Source organism: Oryzias melastigma, linkage group LG5 (assembly GCF_002922805.2).
Source record: "Oryzias melastigma strain HK-1 linkage group LG5, ASM292280v2, whole genome shotgun sequence".
In the NCBI taxonomy this organism is placed as follows: domain Eukaryota; kingdom Metazoa; phylum Chordata; class Actinopteri; order Beloniformes; family Adrianichthyidae; genus Oryzias; species Oryzias melastigma.
This window is the reverse complement of record NC_050516.1, coordinates 32377915-32393600: the sequence shown is the minus strand read 5'-3', so window position 1 is coordinate 32393600 and position 15686 is coordinate 32377915. Positions and strand designations below refer to the sequence as shown.

The 15686-nt window shown below is 38.7% G+C and overlaps 1 protein-coding gene across 1 annotated transcript in view; it reads right to left on the bottom strand.

Annotated features, from left to right (window-relative positions):
- LOC112144494 (G-protein coupled receptor 22) overlaps nucleotides 1-9971 on the bottom strand; it is a 28840-nt gene extending 18869 nt beyond the window's left edge. Inside the window, exon 1 of the mRNA XM_024269040.2 lies at nucleotides 9392-9971. The gene's annotated coding sequence lies outside the window, so the exon portion shown is untranslated. The remainder of the gene's footprint in view (nucleotides 1-9391) is intronic.
- Between the last annotated feature and the right edge of the window lie 5715 nt (nucleotides 9972-15686).

The window sequence follows — 15686 nt, the reverse complement described above, 5'->3', positions numbered from 1 at the left end:
TGTTAGTCTCATTTAACTGCCAGGACTTTCCTTAGGGGAGCATATATTGATCAATAAACCTATTTGAATTGCAAATAGATCTTGTTTCCACGTGGAAACATGAATGTCACACAACCAGTCTAAAAGCTTTAGAGCGTTAAATAAAAGGTCTGGAAATGACAACAATAAACAGAACTGCACATATCACTCGGCTCATTTACCTGCTTTTAGTCAGAGTTCAGGAATCAATGATTGCTGTTCTCATTGTGTTTAGATATTTTTACTTGTTTGGTTGTTTTTATGTTTTTTTATTTTCTGGTTCTTGGATAATTGTTCACATTTGGTTTAGGCAGTAATTCCATTAGTTGGCCAATGTTAGATCTTTTCTTGTCATCCTCGTTTATTTTGGGTCATTCTGTTCAAGTTTGGGTTGTGTCATATTTCAGTGTTCTGTTCGCTTCTCAAGTTTAGTTATTTTTGCATTTGGTCGTGTTTTGGTTTATTTAAATAATCCTTTACGATTTCCCATCCTGCTCATGTAAACCTGCACTTCCTCAGATGTTACAGAAGAACCTGACCGTGAAATTATGGACCTAAAGAGATTTTAATCAAAACAGAAATGGTGACTCCTAACCAAACTTTACAAGTTAACAATTTAATTATATTTTTTAACCATCTACCATAACATTAAAGATAACTTTAAGACAATTTTCTTTAGCAAAGAAAAAACAGATTTGAAATAGTGATTTAAGCAGAACAAAAATGAAACTTTAATATTTTATTGTCTGAACAACATGTCTCAATGGATCTTAAGCCAACAAATAGTTTATTTCTTGAACTTATATCACACATAAGCCACAACGAACTCTATCAAACAGTGGGTAACTTGTTGTAAAGGTTAGCCACATTAGTGTAAATGAACAGTGCAAATACCTGTGACTCAACCTTGTTTGTAAAACATTAAAAAACAGATTAAAAGGTCTGTGTGAATACTCTAACTTCAAAGCTTGTTGGTAAAAAAAACAAAAAAACACACAATTCAACGTCTCCACACGTTAGCCGCTTTAGCGTATTGAATGAATGAATGAATGAATGAATGAAATGGTTTATCTCAAGCAATCGGGTCATAATACATAACATATCACTAAGTGAATCACAAGTAGATCACTTGAAAGGGAGTGGGAGGAAGCGAACTTATATAATCCCACCCCGACTCGACCATTTTCTCTACATGAATTATCAATATCCGGTTCAGGATTTAATATCAAATATTAATGCTGAGGAGAGCTGGAGAAACCGTCTGCTCGTCGTGACCCGGAACCCATAATAACACACAACCTTGTTAGTAACGTAAAAAAACAGGATCTGATGCCGCTACATGTTAGCCGTTTTAGCACATTAATAATAACATACAACTTTGTTAGGAACACATGTAATAAAATAAATAAATACAGGATCTGACGCCGCTACATGTTAGCCGTTTTAGCATATTAATAATAGCACACAACCGTGTTAGGAACATGTTTTAAAAAAAAAGGAAACACACACACACAATCTGATGCCGCTACATGTTAGCCATTTTAGTGCATTAACAATAACACACTATGTTGTTAGGAACATATAAAAAAAAACACACACACAATCTAACACAGACACACGTAGCTTCGTTAGTATATAAACTTTAGTGCCCCACCTTGTTTTAAAAAAAAAAAGACATTCTGACACAGCGCCGAGTACTTTTAAATTCACTTCAACATCAGTAATCACAAGAAGAATGAATCCACAGGCTATAAAAGACGCTCCGGATTATAAATCGCACAGCAGGTTTTTTTTTTTTTCTTTAATGTAATAAAGTGTGTCAAGGTAAATAAAAAGATGAATTCCCACAATAAAAACTAATGGAACAGCTGATTTGTTACCTGAAAACAATACAAAAAAAGGATTTAAAAGAAAGTGGAATCATAGATTTGATTAATCTATTTTGCTTTTTCTAAGAAAAGATTGATGCGATTTTGATCACTAGATTTTTTTTAACCAATCATTGGGAGTATGACTAAACAAAGAAATCCAAATTAAAACTTAACTAAAGATAATGAAGACAAAACTAGAAAACTAAACTAAAAATGAAAACATATTCTCACAACGTTGCTCCATAATTTATACAGTAATAGAGAACTGCTTGCTTTGAATTATCATAAGGAGAAATAAAATCTAAGGATTTACTTGCATTTTGTAATCCAAAGCACATTTGAATTATAAAATAACTTTTTTGCTCAAATTGAACAGTCACACCATTATAGACCCACTACAATGAAATTGGTGTTTTAACATGTTCTTGTTGCATTTTTCTGATGATATACACATATAAAGAACATTAAGAGTACAGAATGCAACTGAATTGAACTACAGCCGCTCTGCAGAAACTATGTCCTAGGAAACAACACAGTTTTTTTTTCTGGGAATGCTTTGGAAGTTACCTGATGTGTGCAAGAGAGATGCTAGCAGAATAAGGATTCAAAAGTACCACCTTTCCTAGGAATAAACTTGAATAATACTCACCTTCACTTTCAGATTTAATTAGACTTCGCTTCAAAGACTCCATTCAGACCCAACTTAGAGTGTCAGAGTTTTTTACCCAATGTGCACAAAAAACAGGAGCTAGGAGAGCCCTCTGACCACAGCAAACAAAAAACACACAACTTCATAAAAAAATAACTTTTAAAGGCCAAAGAAAGAAAAAGTACAAAAAAAAATCATCTTTTGGGGTTGGAAAAAGTGCCAAAGCAGTCGGCACCAGGTTGTAATGATTAAGCTATTTCAGTCAGGAAGGCAATTAGATCTCAATTAACGACATTTATCTCCAGCAGATAGGACATCATTGGCCAAGAGGGGAGCGTTTCGCTGCAGGAATCTGCAGTCATCATGTCATAATGACACACAGAGGTCTAATCACACCAGGAAGACCTGCACACACCGAGCATGTTACAACACAAAAACAAGACGGAGGGAAGTCGATTCCTTCCTCAACATGAAGAGCTTTCGCATGAAAATCTCCAAATGGATCCAAACACACATCCAAACCGTCAGCGCATGCAGCAGGTGTGGGAGCAGTACGTGTAATTTGGTTAAAATCACATCTCATACATGGGCCAGGAAGTGGATGTGAGGCTGTTCTACCGCCGGGTGACGGACGCGGGTTTTTTTAGAGCCTCATCTTTCTCCATATTACCTCTCTTCATCTATTGACTCACGATCACTCCATTATTCTGCTTCTGCAATGATGTATTGTTCTGTACTCTCACTCTATTTGCTCATTCCTTGTGCTGCTTTCACCCCCCCCCCCTCCTTTTTTTTATTTTTAAAAACATGTTCATCTGAGATCTGATTCTCTGACTCAGACTACTGTTCTCCTGCAGCCACACGCTGCACAAACACATCCCTGTTTATTTAGACTGAGTTCAATATTTCAGTGATTATAGAATGAAATACACCAAACTTTAGAGGATAAAACCATAAATACACACTTATGTATTAAAAACACTAAACGATTTACATTCAGTTTATTACATTTTTTTAACTTTTCTTTGCTCTACACCAGGGGTCTAAAACTGGGCCATTTTCGGCCCCCAGGTTGATATTTTCCGGGCCCTGTCTTAACATGAAAGTTCAATGACTACTAAGCTGGGCGTCTACGCTTCTTTGATGATAACTTTGTGATGTTTCAGCTTAAATCTTTACATTTCTTACTGTCGTTGGATCTGATCGTCAGAAAAAGTCCTTAGCAACAGTTGCTAGCATTGTTAGCCCGTTAGGACACACAGGAGATACTGCTTAGTAGTAAATAGACATGAACAAATGTTCTATAACTTGTTCAGTAGACATAATAAATGGACAAAAGACAGACAGTGGACGCAAAAACCTATTTTTGGCACAAATGGAACCCCTTACGGCCCAGCCTCAGCTAGACTCTGTCTTCAGTGACCCCCAAGGTAAAGTTGGAGACCCTGGTGTACACCTTTGTAAGCTTTTCTCAAAATCAGGATGGTGGATATATATATATTTTTTGTTTCGTTTTGAGACAAAAACTAGAAATAAGAACTTTATTATAAAAATGAGTCAAAATCATTTTCTCCATATTCTTGACAATAGAAAAACTTAATTTAAGACTAAGAAAACCTCAAATTGCACTGTAACTTGTGTTCATTTTAAGGGTGTTATTTTAAGAGTTGTGTTTCCATTACACATATACGCAAAACTTTTTTGAAATTCTAGAAATATCTAAAAAATATAATGTTGCAATTGTACTGTTTCCATTAAAACATAGTTATGGGAATAAACCAGGGCTGGGTTTTGGTACTAATTTCCAGAAATGATTTGATTCGATTCATTAGAGACCAGATGGATTCAATTCGGATTTTTTTCGATTTTTCAATTCAATTAAATTTTGTGTTTACACTCATAGTTGAGTTTAGAAAAACATTAATAATCTACTATATAATTTAAATATATTTATATTAATCTGATCCAGTTCACATGCTGTAAATGTATCACTGAAATAATGAGATTGTTAATATCATCCAGTGTTACATGGATTCTCTAAAGGAGAAGTTCTAACTAAAATGTTCAGATCATTAACAATGGAAACATTGTTCTGCTTCTCCTGGAGAATCTTTCAATTTGACCACTAGGTGGCGATGGTGCTAAGGCAGTACATTTTATTCAAAATGAAGAAGAAAGTATGAGCAAAAAAACAATGCTTTACACCACAAATGGTTACTTTAAAAAATATTTCTTACCTGTGAGTTTATAAAGACATTAATTTAGTCAGTAATGTATGTTCAGGTCGACCGAGCGTTAGTATGGGAAATCCCATTATACGTTAGCATCAAGCTAGCGGACTTTGTGCATTATTATTTGTGCTTTATTTTTATAGATCAATTTTTATTTATTCAGCTTAGATTAACTCAAATCGATTAATCGATTGTAGACGGATGTGAACAAAACTTTAATTTACAGAAGATACATTCAAATTTCTGCCATGACTAGCGCTCATCATCATCTATCAAAGGAGACGTTGGCGTCTTATTTAAGCCATGGAGCGCCGAGCTACATGGGAGTTGCCACGGATGAAGCGATTTTGGGAAATTGTGGTAGGTGATTTTAAAGAGGAGCTGTGGATTTAACTATTCCACATGACACGCTCAGCTTTCGATGAGCTGCGTGATGCTGTGGGAACTCTTGTGGTGTCCACAGCTCAGCGTGGTATCTGGCTGTTGGCCATGTGACCAATTAATATGAAAACATTTCTGCAGATGACGATTTCGATACGTCTCAAAAACCACCTCCTCCCAACACAAAAGTTTTTTTTTGATAAATGTGAGTTTTTTCTAATTTGTTGTGTTTCCATTAGACGAATTTATTAACGAAAATCCAATTCGCTCAATGTCATAGTCAATGGGAACGCAGCTACTGTCATTATTTTGGAAACTAAAATTCTTCTATCAAGATTTTGGGGGGCCAATCTGTACAAAGATTTTATTCACATTTTGTTGTTAAATGAGTCATTTCCACTTGTTACAATAGTTTTTTTGTCCCTGTGATCAAGACGAGTTACAATTAGGTACATACAAATTCAAAACACACAAACCATTTGCTTAGAACTAGCAAAAAATACTTTATGGGCTGCATGACATTAAATTTAAAGTAATTCTATCTAACAGCTTTTTTAGCTTATGTTTAAATGCTTATATGGAACTCCTTGTTTTTGATATTTTATTAAAGGTTTATTGCTAAGAAAAAATGATATACATGGAGAAATAATTACACTATGTTCTAGTGATTTTTCTTCTTGAGATTAGTGATCTTTTCCTATTTTTAGACTACATTTTTTCTCATTTACTGAAACTGGTTTAGAGTTATATACATATATATTTATAATTAGAAAACAAAATTAAATTATTTTTTCTAAGGTAATTAATTTTTTCTTCATACGAATCTTTGTAAAATTCTTAAGCTTAAAATCCACAAACTAGATTGAAGAATCGTTTGAAGTTGCATAAAGAAAGAAGATATCTTGGAATAGCTGTTATATAATTTTCTCTGATGCTTTTTCAATGATTCTGTCTTCTCATAATAGCCTCTCCAGCTGAGTTATATAAAAAGTTAAGAATTCTCCCCCAAAAACACCAAGTTCCATCGTGAAACTAAATGTTTTCCTTCAATCTGAGGAGTGACGTGTGTGGCAGCATCAAAGACTCCCTATAATCATATTCCTAGACACAAACATGGAATGACCCATATGCAGAGCGGAAAGCTCAAGCTGCCACTCTGATGCTGAACTGAAACGAGAAAAACCCTCAGCCATCTGTCCGAGTGGGATTTTCACCTGTAAAGGAGGGAAAAGACCTTCTTTTGTTTGTTTTTTTGTCCTCGGCTGTATGAATGTAAGACATGTCAGTGAACTCAACATCGTACTAGAGTTTTCACCTGCAGGATAACTTTAGTTTTAACCCTCAGATTAACTGAGGATAAATGGTACGATGGAGGTATGCTGCGATTACTGTGCTGAGGAGACGACGGCTACAAAGATACACTGATAAGATTGTCGGAAAACAGTGCAAGGCCACATTTCAATGAGTTGCTGTGTCTCAGCGTTACTTTACGTTTGTCTAGGGCTCATAGCTGCTTTCTGTATGCGGAACTCTATCAGACGCGCCTCTCACCCCGCATGCGCGAACCTTACGTCACTTCTTTTCTTTGCCAATTATCATTTCCAAACAGTAACTCCGTGATCACGTATGTTTTTCTCAACAACAGGGAGCTTCTCCCGACTGGATTACAGCGCCGAAAAATAAAAGATCGTTGCCCAAATGCAACTGTTTTAATGAGACTGAACAAGGGCAAGACATAAACGTAGTCTAAATACAGGCAGAGGTCAAAATCACAAGGTAATCACAAGATAAACGAGGAAACGTGCAAAAGGAGAAGGCAACTAGGGACAATATTGCTCAGACTGTCTGCTAGGCAAAACAAGACTTCGCAAAATAGAAGCGGCTGGTGAATGTTTAAAATGTTTGAATACTGGATGGTTCTGATGATGCTGATGGCGATCAGCTGTGCCAGAAGGAAGTCTGGGAGGTGGCTGATGGGATATGTAGTGAGGCAGCGGAGGTTGAAAATCTGGCGAGGGCTCCCTCTGGTGGACGGTGGTGAGTGATGACGGTTGAATCATGACAGCAACATTGTTTTATCGTATATTTTTCTCACGTGATAGAATGACAGCCACATTGTTTTGAGTTATTCTCTCCTTTTGAAACTGCCGTCAAACAAAACAGAAGAAGAAGAAAATATTTGTAGTCCATTTGTAGTCCTCTGGAAGATTGAGCAGTCCTGATCCTTAACATTACTTTTATCTTTTATTTTTTTTAAAACATTAAAGTTAACATTTTCATTATGATAAAAATGTTCAGGGTTATGAACATTCTAAGAAGTTTTTATTGTTGTTAACATCTTAAGACATTCTCTGACCGTAAAATACTTAAGTAGAGGTGACGCATGGTTTACGAATGCAGGGTGAGCGCATACTGGGCAGTGGCATTACCTTCTTATTGTGTTTACATCCCATAATGCCTGTCTACGGTGGCCTTTTTGGTCCAGCCGTTCCTCTCCAAGTCTATTCAGACTGAGGAAACTCGGACTGAACCAGAGCTCGGTTCGATTGGAAATGAGCTGAGACCACCTCGAAAGATGGGTCTAAGAGCAGTTCTTGGTCCGGAACCAGGATTCGTTTGTGCGTATTCAGACTAAACTTTGCTCTGGATTATCATGGGAGACAAATTAAAGTGAACCAAATACTTTCAGTCTGAATACACTCTAAGGGTGTTCTAAAACTTAAGGAGTTGTACCCTTTTCTCCTGTTTGATAACACAACAACTGTTGCCTTATATTTGTCTGCGGCTCATCCACTGTTTACATCACGTGACTACCGGCTACGGTGGCCGTTTTCATCTAGTTATTTTGGTCCGGGAATAGATCGTATTTAGACTAAAGAATCTCAGAGCGAACTGGAGTTAAACCCATTTGGAAACGAACCAAGACCACCTCGAAAGATGGGTCTGAGAGCGGTTCCTGGTCCCGGACTAGGATTCGTTTGTGGGTATTCAGACTGAAACTTTTTTCCACATTATAGGGGAAGTGGTAAACTGGTTCTTAAATGAACCAAATATCTTCAGTCTGAATACACTTTTATGGATATTTTAAAACGTAAGGAGTTGTAGCGTTTTTTCCTGTTTGCCAACACAACAATTGTTGCCTTATATTTGTCATCCGTGGCGTTATTCATGCACTGTTTATGTCATTTACTCTCGGCTACAGTGGCTGTTTTGGTCCTGTTATTTTGGTCCAGTATTGTATTCAGATTCAAGAATCTCAGAGCGAACCAGAGTTCAGTCCAACTGGAAATGAACCAAGACCACCTTGAAAGATGCGTCCAAGGGGTTCCTGGTTCCGGACCAGGGTTCACTTGGTATTCAGACTAAAACTTGGTTCCATGTTATCGGGGGAAACAAACTCTGATTCACTTTAAGTGAACCAAATGTGTCCAGTGTGAACACACTTTAAGAATGTATTTTGCAGCTTCCTTTAACACTTTTTTTATCATTCTATCATAACCAGATGTAAAAAGTGACCTTCAAAATAATAAAGAATCTGAAGACCGACTTTGAACGAATTCCTCAACTTCCACAGAAACGTTCTGTGGGTCCAGATCTTCTCATAACCCCTTAACAGAATGAAGATTCTGCTGCACGTGGTCGCTCTCATTTCCCATCAGAAAACACTCTGTTCCTCAGTGCAGAAAGCAAACGTGCAGCTATTCAGCGCAGAACTGTAGAAGACTTCAGTCCCAACCACACCAGCGTCATTCTACAGGACAAACACAAGCAGGAAGCTTCATCAACACCCATTTGAAGTTCAGGTTCTGACGTCTAAAGACCTCTAATGAGATGTTGGAATGAGAAGCTTGCTGTCTGCACCGTTTCTCTGATCAAAGAAGCCGTGTCACGCGTGGCGCATGCATGTGACTGAAGCATATTAATGGAACACTTGGAGAATAGAAATGACTGAGGAAAGCCAGCATTGTATAACCCCGCTCGAAGCAGCAAATCCGGATTGTTCACAGTCCCAACAGATCACCAGATTGATTTACTGATGACTCGCATCACGCAAACTGAGAAGAAAAAAAGGAAAGTGATGTTGCTGCTCATTATTGGCGCGGTAAAACCCGCAGAAAGAGACAACAACAAACTGCGGAGCCGCTTAAACAGCCCCGACCTGTCAGATCACATTAGTAGTTATTAAATCCGAATCCACATTAGTGCAGGAGAGGAAGTGGCCCCCCACAAGTTGAACTTACCAGTCGGGTTGGTGGGAATCCCCTTCACATTGTACTGCAGGTGTCGGTGCGCTGCGCCTCCTCCAGCAGCGGACCGCGCTTCACTCCAGCGCGCTCCAGGACAGCCGGCTGTCAGCCAGGAACGTGACCGGAATATTTGGACTCCGTTTTGTCATAAATATTACAGCGGGAGGAGGGGGGACCCTCCTCGGCTGCAGATGCAGGCTGATGCAGTCACAAATCAGACTCTTTCACTCTTCCCCCCTGAATTCCCGCACTCCGGTCCAGACGGCGCGCCGCAGCGGTCGCACAGCATCCCACACACGGACCGGCCGGACGCATGATCGTGCGCGGACCGCTCGCCGTATCAAAGACGCTCCATCCCGGTGAGGGAGGGGGGGCGGAGGAGGATTGAAGGGGGTTATGCTGGAAAGGGGAGGAGACAAGAGAGGAGGAGGAGTGGGGGGCTGCGCGCGCGTGTGATGTGGGTAGCCTCTCACAAGGACGACCTGAAATTCCTCAAGGGTGAAAGCCCCTCTGTAGTCATTCTGCGAGATGTCCAAATGCGCCACCGTCCCTTTCTCCTGGTCGCTCCAAACGCATTACGCACACTCCGCTTGATCTCCATCACAGGGAAATGAATGGACACATATGTAGATAATATGATGCTGTAGATGAGGATTTAAAAGTAGGCTATTCTGCTCCTCAGGGAGGGGGAACTTGAAATTTGAAGCCATAAACACAACCTTCCATCTGCAGAGCGTTCAGGCGAATTGATTGGTGAATTTGTGACCTTGTAGCACAATAAATAGAAGGTCCCTGTCAGAGCAGCTCTTACCCTGATTCACAGACGGTTGTTTTTAGCAACAGACATAAATACTCTGTGGGTGAATGCATGAGATAATGTGCAGGAGGGGATTAAGATAAAAGGTGTGAGCAGATGTCTCTGGAAGCTGACTCACTGTTCACAAACTCCCTCAAAGAAAGCGCTCCAAAATTACATTTGAATAAAAATCACTGTTAGTTGCTCCCAAGAGTGAGAAAACCTCAGAAGTTTAAAATTTCCATTACGTGTATGAAGCTTCCCCTTGATTTAAGGGGTGTAGTGATTCATCTTAACCAAGATTCGATTCACATCATCATTTGTGGTTGCTGATCCAATTCATACTAAAATTCAATTTTATTTATATCGCCCAATATCACAAAAAGCATTTCCTCCTTTAGCTTCATGTCGGTAATTGTACAGAAGCAGAAAGTCAGTCATAAAATATAAATAGCTGATTGCTAAACTAAACTAAACAGACTAAATAAAACTGGTTTTCCCTGCCCCTTAGACCCTCCATCCGGGCAAGGAAAAATTCATAAAAAACCCGGTTCCAGGAAACCTCAGGGATGCCCACATGAGGGAGAGATCCTCTCCCAGGACGGACAGACGATTTACCGGGACTGTTAAAGAAGAATTAGAAAAGTTGCATTGTACCATAATGCTTGTGTGAATGCGTTTTGCTGAATGTGGTCGCTAAAGTACTTTATGTTGCATAGATTGCTTAGAATTAGCCCAAAACACCTCAGTAGATGCCGCATTAGTCAGAAAAGCTAACACATTGTTTAGAGCATCCAAAAGGGATCAAACGCCCCCATGTCACCAGTTTGTCATTTATTGTACTTGTCTGTGTTAGAAATATTTCTTTCACCTGCATTCAAGGTAAAAATAAAATATAAAAGTAAAAACAAATATTTAATGTGGACTATTCCTGAGCAGGATTCGAACCCATGACCTTCTGAATGTGAGTCCGCAGCCATAACCACTTGACCGTCTAGTGGCGGAATCTGGAATGCATGTCAAACTTAAATTTAAACATGACATTCTGCATTGCGCAATCAGGAAGTCATTGTTGATGGTTTAAAAGCATCAAAAATGGATCAAACACCCCCCCTCCCCCCCCTGTCACCAGTTTGTCAATTATTGTACTTGTCTGGGTTAAAAATATTTATAACCCCTGCATTGAACAGTTTAGAGGTAAAAATAAAGTTTAAAAGTAAACACAAAGTTCATGGTTTAAAAGCATAGAAAATGATGAGTTATGGCCCTTTAATTAAATAACTGCAATGCGTAATTCCGCCACTAGGGGAGCAAAGTAAACACAGGGCCGACATAACAAGAGAGAAAGAAATAAACATAATAAACAATGTAATAATGAGGGATTAGAGTACTAGATTGTTTGAGGCATTTGTTCCAACTGAGAAAAAAAACTAAACAACTACGAAGCTACAGATAACAAGCTGACCGAGCATAGGATATTTTGCTGTTATGTTACAGGTCAGACGGGTTGAATGTGGCCCTTGACCTAGTTTGACACCACTGGGTTAAGTAGATTAATAATTACACTCCTTCTTGACTAGGGGGAAAAAATTACTGGAGAACCAAGTATTATGCTGATGATAACAATATCTCCAGGTCAGGTTGTCTTGCTGACCTGTTGTACTGCCATGCATTGATTTTTGTGCATCATTCTCAGACTCACTTTCTGCTCTCTTATATCTGCTGCTTTGCTAATCTACCTTCTCTCAGCCACAGTGTTTTCCCCGTAGCTAACCTTTTTTTTTTTCTTCCTTTCACTGCACCACATATTTTACAGGACACCAAAGGCACCCTGTGGGTCCACAGCTGCATCTTTTTTTCTCTCCAATAAACATGGAAACACAGAATTGCCCTTGCTGCCGATCTGAATCTCTTGTGAAAACGGTCACATACGAATGCAAACCTAGCCAGTGATTAGGAGCATCTGCCAAACACCCACATACCATATGTCTGTGTCTCCTAACCGAGGAGAAACAGGAGAGCAAATCCAAACATGCAGAAAGGACACAAACGAAATAGAAATGTATCATCTTAAAATATCTGTTATTCTTAGTCTTGATTGGGAGACAAACATGCACACAAGACAATGTGTGCAGACACAAGTGACCATTTTTTCTCACATCTTAACCTATAGATTCCAATATTTACCTCTCCAAGAACATAAAGATGGAGTTATAGCCTCACAGCATGAAATAAACGGTTAATACGATCACAGCTTAAGGCTTTAATGCAGAGAAGCTCAAACCTGTCATGTGACTATAAGTCAACATATATCTCTTCTTCACCTGCACAGAATCGCTTCTTAAACAGGATCTGAAATGTCAGCCGGAAATGATAAGTCTAAAGAGAAAACCCTTTAAAGGGTAATATCAGACTTTGACATTTATCTCTGATCAAATTCTGAAACCAAAAGTTTTCTGTCAAAAATTGATAAAGCAAACCTGGAATTGTCTTTTTTTCAATTATTTAACTTTTAAAGTTAATTGTAGACTCTTTGATGTAGTGTGTCAAGTCCTTATCCTGGTCCGTTTGTGCAGATTACAAGATAAGAACATTGGTTAACATGGTCACAAACAGAAGACCTGATTCTTTACATTGGCCTCAACACTTGAACACACATGAATTCATTTTTGCTGATAGTCTGGTCTGACATTTTCAAACGAGTGTTGGTGACCAACTTTTCCGTTATTGAAGTTACCCTTGAACACCTGAGGTGTCGTTTAAACACAAAACCTTTAACATACTGCGACTTTTCAAGTGTTAACACAATAATTTCAGTGGATTCAGAAGGAGAAAAGCGGCTCAGTACATCAAAGAATATAAACACTGGAGCTCCGGTGGTAAAGGGTTAAAACAATGAAATGCTGCTTGAATTTTGGTATAGAATGCGACTTTTGTCCAAATAAAGAACTCACCATCAGTGCTCAGATGTGTTCTCATGTCTGTTTATGTTAGTCGTGTCTCATGCAGTTTTGTAATTCCTAATTTTTGCTGTCAAAAGTCATCAGTGCTGCTGTGGAAAACCAGCTTATGGTGTCACAAACGGACAGATATCTTGTTCCACGTGCAGCAGGTTTATTAGTTCAGATGGGAACTAAGCACAGCTAAAAGTCCACAAAGCTAAATCAGGGTCAAGGCAGGCAGCAGGCAATCAGAGAGGAAGCAGAGTCAGAAACGGGAGATCAGAAATACTCGATAATGCAGGCAGGGCGGCACAAACAATACTTCGCACTGAGTGAGGCTGAAGTGTCCTGTGGGTGATTGTCAGATTGGAGTCAGCTGAGCAGCATCCAGGAACTGTGCGCTGGGGTTGCTGGGAGATGTAGTACAGTCAGTACTCTGGAGACGGCTCCCACCTGTGACCAGAAGGGTCTTCACCTACCCAAAAGTAAGACGACTCGATCTCTGATCTACCACCATTTCATTACATCATTCTAGAGAGTTTCTGTTTCACCTTCGAAAGAGAGCAACATCCAAACTTTTGCAAAGATGGCTGTGCTTACTGTATCCATCCATCCATCCAAATTTCTGTCCATCCATCACGCATCCACCTGTCCATCCATCCATCCGTCCGTCCATCCATGTGTTCATCCATTTGTCCATCCATTCGACCAAATTTCTGTCCAACTATCCATCGATTCGTCCATCCATCCATCCGTCCGTCCATCTCACTAAATTTCTGTCCATCCATCCATGGTTGAAGGCTTGGTGCTCTCTAAAAGGAGGGTCACATTTACCTTGGAGGAATGTAGATTGACCAATAGACCTCTGACGCATGTTTTTAGATTGTGGGAGGCAGTTGGAGAACCCACACCAGAGGAGAACCCACAATCTCCCAAAATGCCAAACCCAGCTGGGATTTGAACCAGAGACGTCTCACTGTGAGGTGAGAATGCTAACCACTACACCACCATGCAGCCCCTGATGGGGAGTCCAAACAACAGAAAAATAACAATTAACCCTCCCCTAACAACAAACCACTATAAGTATGTGAATATATAAAAACCATGTTTATCACAGCCGTACTGAAGAACTGCCCTACTGTCACTCCCCAACAATTAAATCTACTTTCAAAATATGGAATTTTACTGCTGTTCAGAAAATCAAGGCTCCAAAATGTATGAAAAAGTTAAAGATTCTACAAAAATACCCTTTTTCATTGCTGTATTTCAACAAGCAGGACTTAAGTCAAAAAGTTAATTACAACCATCTGCTGTTTCAGTAAGAGTTGAGTAATTTTCTTTTCGTCTGGTGGCTTTGTTCTGAGCTCTGCTTGTCCTGCATGCAAACATGAAATGCCCGAGGCGGGAAGAGCTGCAGCAAAAAGCCCTTGGAGGACAGAAGGGAGCAATATCAATGAAAACGGACGTGACATTGATTAAGTCGGACACAGTTTGAAAAAGATGCGGCTGGTGCAGGAGGTGGGCTGCAAAGCAGCGTGCACAGGAAAGGAGGCAGAAGGAGGCAGGTCTGAGCACGTTGAACAAAACACAGTTATAGACTGAAAATAGAAAAGAATCACATAAAACGACACGAGCGCTAAGCTTGAGTTTGTGCTCTGATTGAAACAGCACTGGCCTTGTGTTTCTAGTTTTAGAACAATCTTTATGCACATTTGAAACTTTGTAGGATGTTCATTGAAATTGTTAAATTTTATGGAATAAATGATCAAAAATATGTAATCACTTTGCAGACTTTTTTTTGAAAGGAGGAGCTGTAGTGACTAAGGGCTGGCGGTAGGATGATCCGCGTCACACTTGTGGAGAAATGGATTTCTCAATGTGAGTGTACTCTGAATCACACAAGTTTACATTTTAATGTAAATAATGAGTTTTTGTCTTAGCATGACTTTTTAAGGTTGTTAAACCATTGTTGTTATGCATTTTAGAGCAACATGTGTGTGTGTATTATACATAAATGTGTGTATTATATATATATATATATATATATGTATACATACATAAGTTGGGATGTCCCGATCAGGTTTTTTTGGGCCCGATCCGATTCCGAGTCATTTGATTTTGTGTATCTGCCGATACCGAGTCCCGATCCGATACTTTTATAAGACATTTAAAACATGAATAAATTAAACAAACAGATTAGTGTTGTCCCTCATTTATATTTCATTAACCTTCTTTTATCATTAAAAACTTAAATAAAACACTTCTGTGAAGTAGCTTTAATAAACAAGTAAAAATAGAGCAAATATAAACTAGGAAAGAAAATACAATTGTCTTGTTATATAAGTGATAATTAGTCATGTGATAAAGTTTAGTGACTTTAGCTTTAAGAAATTTAGAACTATTGAACATTTTTGACCAAATGTGATTCCTGTTCTCATTTAAAACTCTTAAAAATAAATTGTGATTTTGTTTTAGCATAACATTCGATGAGTGTTCATGAATAGCTGATATCATTATTAGTTTTAATTTATTAATTGTATTTATTTAGTTA